Source organism: Megalops cyprinoides, chromosome 19, assembly GCF_013368585.1.
Source record: "Megalops cyprinoides isolate fMegCyp1 chromosome 19, fMegCyp1.pri, whole genome shotgun sequence".
Taxonomy (NCBI): domain Eukaryota; kingdom Metazoa; phylum Chordata; class Actinopteri; order Elopiformes; family Megalopidae; genus Megalops; species Megalops cyprinoides.
Genome location: NC_050601.1, coordinates 337,501 through 347,500, shown reverse-complemented (window position 1 = coordinate 347,500; position 10,000 = coordinate 337,501). Strand labels below are relative to the sequence as shown.

Below are 10,000 nucleotides of genomic sequence, written 5' to 3'. Positions count from 1 at the left end.
CAGTCAAACCTACTTGCCAAACAGTCAGCTTGAAATGTTTCTTTTTGTGGCACTGATTTTCATCATTGAATATGCAGATATTGAAGACAAGAAATTTTATCCAATTTAATGTCGTTGTCCTCGTTCTACTCAGTTACTCTACATCAATTGTTATGCAAAGTTTCATACGACTTAACACACACCAAATATACATTTTTACATACAAAAATAACCAATATCTCCAAATACGAAAAATATGTCATGAACAAAACCATCTGGCCTCTTACAGCACAGTTGCTGAGAAATCATAACAATTATCCTAATATTACTCTTATTCTTATCTTCTTCAGACTGTGCTTCTCCTGACTCATCACTGAAGTCATGGTGGAGTCATCATGTGCTTCTACCACCTGTATAACTGCTGCTGGAGTTTCACCGAGTCTTTCCCACTTTCACACTAGCATGTTACACAAAGATAAAAAACCCTCATTTACTTCAAATGCCATTTGAATTCAACCAGTTCAACGAATAATTTGAAATTCAATTCAAAAATTGAAAATTGCTCCATCATTTTCCATGAAAAAATTTCAATTCATGAACTGAATTTCAGTTCATTCCCTGAATTAGCTGAAGTGAGATGGAACTGTGCTTAGCTCTGGTGTAAGGGGCAATCCTGCTGAGTGCTACACATTGCAATTCATTGTAATTTTAGTTCTGTGTACGGATTTGATAATAGGTACCAACTTGCGTAGTTTTTGTAGCTTTTGTGTAGTAAAGTAGAATTTGGGTAGGATTTGCAGTATAGTAGATCTTGCATTGTAATTCTTACCTGCACACACCCCATTTATCATTTGTCAGGGCTCTGGTGTTAAAAACTGCCAGCAGGCAGCAGATGTGGGAGGGAATTAGTGTGCCAGGACTGCAACCACTTAACAACTTTCATTCAGCTGACAGACACACATCAAAGACATGTTTGGAGATCCAGTTTTTACTGCACCCTGGGCTGACTGTCCCAGCTACTCTAAAAAGTGTCATCTGAATGTTACTTGACATCTAATGTTACTTCAGTGTCATAAGCCGTTTTCACATATGAACTCTGGACAAAGTGTGGAGAATCAGGTCCGCAACTTGGCCCGAATTGCCCTTTCACACATGTAGCACGCAACAGGAGATTGTCCGTGACAGACGCTTTCTCACCTACAGGAAATACTCTGGTTTGGTTTAGGTGAGGGGCGGCGCCTGGGTAGAGCGTGCAGGAGGCAGGACATGACGCAGAAAGTATGCTGCAGAAATCGCAGTGGCTGTATTCGAAACCGCCTGCTGTATACTGTGTACTGCGTACTACACAAGTATATACTGTATACTGCATGCTATTTTTCAGTGTAGTACCCAGTATGTGACCATTAATCATTACATTTGTAGTATGTTACATTGTCGCGTCAAATCATTGTGAGTTTAGAAACGTCCAGATTTCCTCATTGTATTTTCCAGTTAGACGCCACTTGCATTCTCACGAGTGAAAAGTATTTACGAGATCACCTTAAGTATTCACAAGTAAGTTGAAGTATTTTCAGTTTTTTTCTTTTCAACGTCTTACCTTTTGGTGGTACGGGCACATAATGTGGCACGGAGGAGGAGAAGGCGAACATAGCTATTATACTTTTGGGTAGCCTCTAAAAAAACCACACATAGCCATCCAAATGGTGCTACCGGTACACATAATTTATTATTAATTATACATGTATTATAACAATAAAGTAGGTTTTTGTTGTTCGCTATGTAATGTTAGGTCACCAGTTCACCTATCTCACTGTACCTATCACTATTACTTAGCTACAGCTTAGCTAGCTACTAACCAGATAATAAACTACTAACCAACATTATTAATCATTGTAAAAGACACGTTTTGGCAGTATAGCTATAGCTAACTATCTCCTTAATGATCATTGGACTCAAAATAGCATGTATTTGGACATATCCGCAATGTCAGCGAAACAGTGGAAAGGAATGTACAGGCAGGCGGAAAAGAGTACGAGGCAGGGGTTTGTATTCTTCCGGTTTCGCGCCAGTCGCATTATAAAGACAGAAACATCATCAACACGCCCACTCGCTCGCGGTGGATTCTCCGGAACGTTGCCTGCTCGATTCACACATGGGCTCACTCCGACATGAGCCGGACTTTGTACTAGGGAGCTGGCAGAAAGAAGTCCGTCACATGTCCGGTCCGACCGATCTGGACATTTGCGTTCTCACATACAGCTCCTCCGGGTAAGGGCCGGATACGTTCCGACATCCAGTGCATGTGTGAAAGGGGCTTTAGAGAACAAGATGAAGAACACAGGAAGAGGCTTCACAAAAGTGTTTAGGAAACAACTGATTTTTCTGTTTTCTTTAGAACAGTGCCTGTCCAATTTTTGTGAGGTCAAGATGCCTAAAATGTTCAGTTTATCTTCCCTTCATTTTGACATAAGTACTTTTAATGGCAAACCTGTCTGTCAAAGTTTTAGAACTCTTTTCTGTAACAAGGTAAAAAAAAAAGATTTCAAATCATCTACATGCTGAACAAAAATGTGAAAAAAACAAAGCATAAAGAAAGCACGCTCTAAATTATTTAGAGATACAAAAACTTTATGTGGCAGTGTTTGTATGTATTGACAAGTGACTTGGATTCAGATTAGTTGCTTAATCTTTGTATTCTGAATGGATTTTTGTTACAACACATTCAGTAAATCAATGATAAAATCTTAAATCTATATGGAACAATTCATTATAAGCACCATACCTTTCTAATCTAAGATTAATAGCTATTCTTGTTAATCCCTGTGTTTTGAGAAAGCACACAGTTCTGTCCTGTTCTCAGTGATAATAAACAGCAATCAGATGTTTCCATTTTCTTTGGATGATCAAGATTTTTCCAACGTTCTTGAGAAGTGTACAACTCTCAAACCCAAAATCCCACATGCTATGCTCTGCCGAGGCAGTGGCTCAGTGAGGTGTTGAAGGACAGCACTGCAACCTGACCACTAACCCTAACCCTAACCCCTTACCCTAACCTTAACCCTAACCCTCTCTACCACTCACCACACACACACACACACATACACACACACACACACACACACACACATACACAGAGCTGGCTGACTCCCCCACCACACACACACACACACACACACACACACACACACACACACAGAGCTGGCTGACTCCCCCACCACACACACACACACACACACACACACACACACACACACAGAGCTGGCTGACTCCCCCACCACACACACACACACACAGAGCTGGCTGACTCCCCCACCACACACACACACACACACACACACACACACACACACACACACACACACACAGCTGACTGAACACTCGCATATATTGCTTTGGCAGTGTTTGGTGCTCTGGGTGTGGGTGGGTGGTTAATGGCCAGGCCTCCAGCCTTCCACAGAGCTGCAGCTGCAGATGGACTTCCACAGCTTCTCTGTGTGGAAATGTTCAGTCTAAGTTGTGAATTTCTATTTTTCACAATCATTTTATCATTATATCATCATTTCAGCATTAGGAATGTTTTTCCTGTGAATGGTGAACAAATTCCAGTTAAATTTTGCTCACAATACATGACCAACCAACCAGAAAATCAACCTGCAGCAGTCTGATAACAGCACATCTGCTTAGATTCCACACGGAAAAATACCCCTTATGTGACACGAAGAAACCGTACCGCCGTCAACACAGAGAAACCATACCACCGTCAACACAGAGAAACCGTACCGCTGTCAACACAGAGAAACCATACCACCGTCAACACAGAGAAACCGTACCGCTGTCAACACAGAGAAACCGTACCGCTGTCAACAGAGAAACCATACCGCTGTCAACACTGTAACACTGAAACTGAGCCTCTACGACCCTGTAACACTGACACTGAGCCTCTACTCTACCCTGTAACACTGACACTGAGCCTCTACTCTACCCTGTAACACTGACACTGAGCCTCTACTCTACCCTGTAACACTGACACTGAGCCTCTACGACCCTGTAACACTGACACTGAGCCTCTACTCGACCCTGTAAGACTGACACTGAGCCTCTACTCTACCCTGTAACACTGACACTGAGCCTCTACTCGACCCTGTAACACTGACACTGCAGCTGGAAATAAACCCAGTGGCTCCTCTCACTGAAGGCCATTCTGACATGATTCCCTTCTCCTCCGACTCTCATAAAAAGAAACACCAAGTAACAGAGTTTGAGCCTTTGATGCACCTTTCTGAGCTCTGCTGCTTTTCTCTTTGTAAATATTGCTGCTGCTCAGGACTGTTGTAAAGCAGACTTCTGTCTAAATGGGTCTACATTGTTATGTAAATGTTAATAACAACAATAATAACAATACTGTACTAAATGCCAATAATGTAATGTAATACAACTCATCTTTTCCCTCACCTCCCTCCCTCTCTCTCTCCCTCTCTTGTGCTCCCCGCGTCTTTCTGCCTGCATTTTGTAGCCTTTCATATGTTAATATTCTCTGATGGAATCATAAGCTGTTCAGCTCAGAATTGAAACAAAAAATAAACAGGAACTCTTAAAATCCCATTTCCTCTTTCTAAGAGATACATTTTGACTGTCTTAATTGAGCTGAAATGCCACAGGAAGGAGGAGCAAGGATTTGTTTTAATGAACATTCTTTCAAACGCATCATCACTGTGCGCATCTCTCAAAGGCATCATCACTGTGCACATCTCTCAAACGCATCATCACTGTGCGCATCATCACTGTACACATCATCATTGTGCGCATCATCACTGTACATCATGACTGTGCGCATCATCACACCTCTCAAAGGTATCACTACTTGGCACATCTGCCAAATGTGTCATCTCTGCACTGACTACATAGTAAACCCTACAACACCTTAGTAAACAACCTGTAGCAAACAAAAGTCTCTTTATTAGCAATACAATTCACTCATATGTATTTATTTTCTACTGCAACTACAGTTGAACCACATTATCCACCTTGCATTAAACAGAAACAAAAAAGACATTGCTTTCTCATCTGATAAGACATTTGTATATATACATAGCCAAGGCTGTCTAATGTCTATGAATATACCATACAAGCACATCTTTTATGTACATCATTTTGCATTTAAAAAGCTACACTTTCTTGTGGTCATCATCTTTATTTCTGTTCTTCATTTTTCATGTTTTTTATGCGTCAGTGCGTGGTACAGCCACATGGCAGAGATAAGTATCACATGATAAGATCCAGACGCTTCTTTGACATTCCTTTCTAACACAGAGCTCTCCACCCTGACTATAGCCCAATCCACTTATTCCACTGTGAATAATTACGTGTAAATGACTTGCCCTAATGATAGGATCCACTGGCCTCTGATCTGTTAGCAAATTTTACACGCCATCCCCACCCTCCAAAGTCCCCACTCCTGCCCCTGCTGCCCCCACACAGACAGCCCACACACACAGGGGTATTTTTAGCCCCTGAGTGAGGCTGTGCTGCTGGGGAGCCCACACCCCCCCCCCCCCCCCCCCCCCCGCACCGGGGCCGTGTTATTTTAATCCAGACTGGAGATGGAGTGAGTCATCAAAAGCTACTCTGAGTCAGTGCAACTGTCTCTCTCTCCTCTCATCTCTCTATCTCTCTCTCTCTCTGTCTCATTCAATCTGAGTTTATTTTTATTTCTGTTCTTCCATAGCTTTATGTATTTCTCTAATCTACTCTGATAAAAATGTCTCCATAGAAGACTCTGAGTTCTTTTCCAGTGATATTGCCCAAGATTACACATTATTTTCAGATCAAAGGTGTCATCATTATGCCTGCAATATTAATAACTATAAACATGGTGGAGGAGGTGCATCTCCGAGCTGATGTGAGAAGCTGAGTTTACATTTTCAGTAGATATTTGCCCGTCACTCCGTATTCTTATTCTATGTAAATGTCTCTCTCCCTTCAGCTGTGTCTTTCTTCCTCTTCTTTCTGGTTGTTGGACTGTAGAATCAAACTCATTGATTCAACAAAATATAAATATATGACACAGTAAGCAAAGGGAGACAGTGGACAGAGGACACTGAGGCAGAGGCAGTGATTGGGTGGAGATACTTGGGGAGGAGACTCAGTGATTGGGAAGACTAGCAAAATAAGATGACCCTGGAAAACAAATTATGCCTTTACAACTAATCCACCTTGAAAATAAGTACTGGATCAGAAGGGATAAAGCATAATAGTGGAGAGGAGTCAATTTACTCACATACACACACACACACACAGAAAGAGTCTGAAAAGCTGTTCTGTGCAGACTGAGAAATGAAGCTTGTTTGGTTTAATCTCATTACAGCTGGTGTTCCAGGCTTCCTCTGCACCTATTTATAGCAGCTGACAGCGGGGGAGGCGGCCCTCAGTGAATGGACAGGACGCACAGCCAATCAGCATCTGAAAGCTCTGACTTGTTCCAGTTCCATCACAGCTGTGAGGAATCCTCCATCTCCCTGCCCCTGTCATCAGCCTCCCAGCCTTTCCTCTATCACACAACCTCTGCCCCTCCTCCTGCACAAACCCCATCCTCTTCTGAAAACCCCCACCCCTCCCCCACAAACCCCACCCCTCCCTCACAAACCCCACCCTCTCCCACACAAACCCCACCCCTCCCCCACAAACCCCACCCCTCCCTCACAAACCCCACCCTCTCCCACACAAACCCCACCCCTCCCTCACAAACCCCACCCCTCCCTCACAAACCCCACCCTCTCCCACACAAACCCCACCCTCTCCCACACAGACCCCATCCCTCCTGCACAAACCCCACCCCTCCTGCACAAACCCCACCCCTCCCACACAAACCCCACCCTCTCTCGCACAAACCCCACCCCCTCCCACACAGACCCCATCCCTCCTGCACAAACCCCACCCTCTCCCACACAGACCCCATCCCTCCTGCACAAACCCCACCCCTCCCCCACAAACCCCACCCCTCCCTCACAAACCCCACCCTCTCCCACACAAACCCCACCCCTCCCTCACAAACCCCACCCCTCCCTCACAAACCCCACCCCCTCCCACACAAACCCCACCCCCTCCCACACAGACCCCATCCCTCCCACACAGACCCCATCCCTCCTGCACAGACCCCACCCTCTCTCGCACAAACCCCACCCCCTCCCACACAGACCCCATCCCTCCCACACAGACCCCATCCCTCCTGCACAGACCCCATCCCTCTCCATCTTTTCCCTCTGCTCCCATCCTGTACGCATTCTCTCCCCCTCTCTCTTCCTGTCCTTATCCAACCTGTCTCCCTGTGGAAAATGCTGGGCTTTGATGTCACCTCCAATCAGAGCAGACAGGATTTAACCACAGAGGACGACAAGTGCCTTCACCTGCCACTAACAATCATCATCTCAGTAACGACACAGGGACGAGAGAGGGACAGACATTCCAACTATTTATCATCACTTTTCAGAAACTGACATCTTTCATTATACATATGAAAGAAATTAAATTCACAATATAGGATGCAGCAGCACTTTCCCTGAAAGATGCAGTCAGTCCTAGGTCCTGACAGGCAGAGCTCAGAAGCAAAACTATCATTTCCACCATCACTATACTGACTCTCTGATCTCCAGCTCAAAGTGACTCCATGCAGGGAATAGCAGTTTCAGATAGGAATGCCTGGTAATGCAATGCTAATTAAATGCTATGTAAAATTGCCATGCCCATTTTGTTGGATCTAAGAGTGCTGCTAATATTATAGACATGAAAAGCGTTCACAGTTTAAGTTTGTTCTTAATCTGGAACACTAAGGGGTTAAGTTCTGGTAGTTCTAAGTTACTGGTATCATCATAAAGTTCTGGTACTGGTACTGCCAACCCCAGCCCTGATTCTCCTGCCACTGCTCGGGACAGAACCAGCAGACAACACAGCTATAATCACATTTTTACACTATTTACACTACTGATTGTATTATTTTTATTTTGTATTTTTATATTTAATAAAATGAGTAAAAATATTGCATATCAAAATAAATGTTTCCCTGAGGACATTTCTCAGTTAAATATGACCATTATACACCTCTGCTGTCTATGAAAAGCTCTATAAAGCTTTTGGCATCAGGGGAAGTAAAGAATAATAATAAATAAAGTCTGGTTAAATACACCGAGGGGTTATATTCCATATTATTCCATTATTTTACAAAAATGTATGAAAATAGGATAACCGATTTCTGGGTAGCTGAAGTGAGATTTCTAAGGAATTTGCTGTCAGGTATCGGTGGGTGTAAATGTTCTTCTGCAGGTGACTCGGCACACCTTTTGCATCTTTAACAGGTTTCTGACTTTATTCAAAATTTCACCTCAGAGATTCAGTGCAGCTTATTTGTTTCACTCCAGCTTAAAGCCTCACTGACCACATTCCCTCATAGAGGCACTGCCGGTGTCCTCCAATGCTACCTACACAAACCTGAAAGAAATATTACACGTATAAAATAAAATGTCATGTCACATATGGTCTAGTTCAGGCATAACAAACTGGACTAGAAAAGTGCATTTCCTGAAGAAAATGCAGAGTGTGATTGTGACCCGGCAGCGAAAACGTGCTAACGTATATGAGGCGATCGCTAGGATGTGGCTAAGTGGTTGCTAGGCTGTTGCTAGGTGGTTGCCAGGGCGTTACTAGGTGGTTGCTAGGATGTTGCTAAGTGGTTGCTAGGCGGTTACTAGGGTAAACCATATGGTTGCTAGGGACACACCCACCATTGGTGAGTGTTGGGTCACATGACCCAAAGCAGCATATCAGGTCCCGTGGCTGTTGGTCAGATTGTGACCAAGTGGTAAGAATTTGAAAAATGAACTGAAGTGAATGGAAGGATTGAAGGAAGAATAAACGAGTAAAAGACGAGTGTGGGTCAGTATGGCTTTCAGTGAGTGTTGGGTGGCATGACCTGAGCAGCATATGAGGCACCGTCACCGTAGGCCGAAAGGTGACCGAGCGATTAGACTTTGAAAAATGAACTGAAGTCAATGGCAGGATGGAGGAATGAATGAATGAGTAAAAAACCTGATGAAAAAAACAACAAAAAGATGAGTGCAGGTCAAGACGGTCTTGGGTGAGTGTTGGGTGATTTGTCCCGAGGCAACATGTGAGGTATGGTGGCTATGGGATGAAAAGTGACTGAGTGGGAAAGCCATGAAGTGTGAGGGGGTGATTTTGAAAATGAATGGGAGTCTATGGGGAAAAAAGGGATGAAAAAACGACAAAAACTGGAGAACAAGTGCGGGTACAGCTTAGCTGTAGACAAGGAGAAGCGGGACAAAATTTGGTGGAATAAGAAGAAGGAGAATAAAACTATTGGAGAACGACAGTGTGCTTGTGAAGCTTCGCTGTGCAATCACAATGACTAGAAGGGCTGTTCACAGTCAACATTTATTTTAGGCAATCCACCTCCACCCACCTCCACCCACCTACATCCACCTCCACCCACCTCCACCCACCTCCACCCACCTCCACCCACCTACATCCACCTCCACCCACCTACATCCACCTCCACCCACCTCCACCCACCTACATCCACCTCCACCCACCTCCACCCACCTCCACCCACCTACATCCACCTCCACCCACCTACATCCACCTCCACCCACCTACATCCACCTACATCCACCTCCACCCACCTACATCCACCTCCACCCACCTCCACCCACCTACATCCACCTCCACCCACCCCTACCCACCTCCACCCACCTCCACCCACCTACATCCACCTCCACCCACCTACATCCACCTCCACCCACCTCCACCCACCTCCACCCACCTACATCCACCTCCACCCACCTACATCCACCTCCACCCACCTACATCCACCTACATCCACCTCCACCCACCTACATCCACCTCCACCCACCTCCACCCACCTACATCCACCTCCACCCACCCCTACCCACCTACATCCACCTCCACCCACCTACATCCACCTCCACCCACCTCCACCCACCTCCACCCA

At 44.8% G+C, this 10,000-nt stretch overlaps 1 protein-coding gene across 3 annotated transcripts in view; it reads right to left on the bottom strand.

The window, feature by feature from the left end:
• Positions 1-10,000, bottom strand: part of pde4a (phosphodiesterase 4A, cAMP-specific) — a 34,435-nt gene that overhangs the window by 19,986 nt on the left and 4,449 nt on the right. The window lies entirely within an intron of this gene.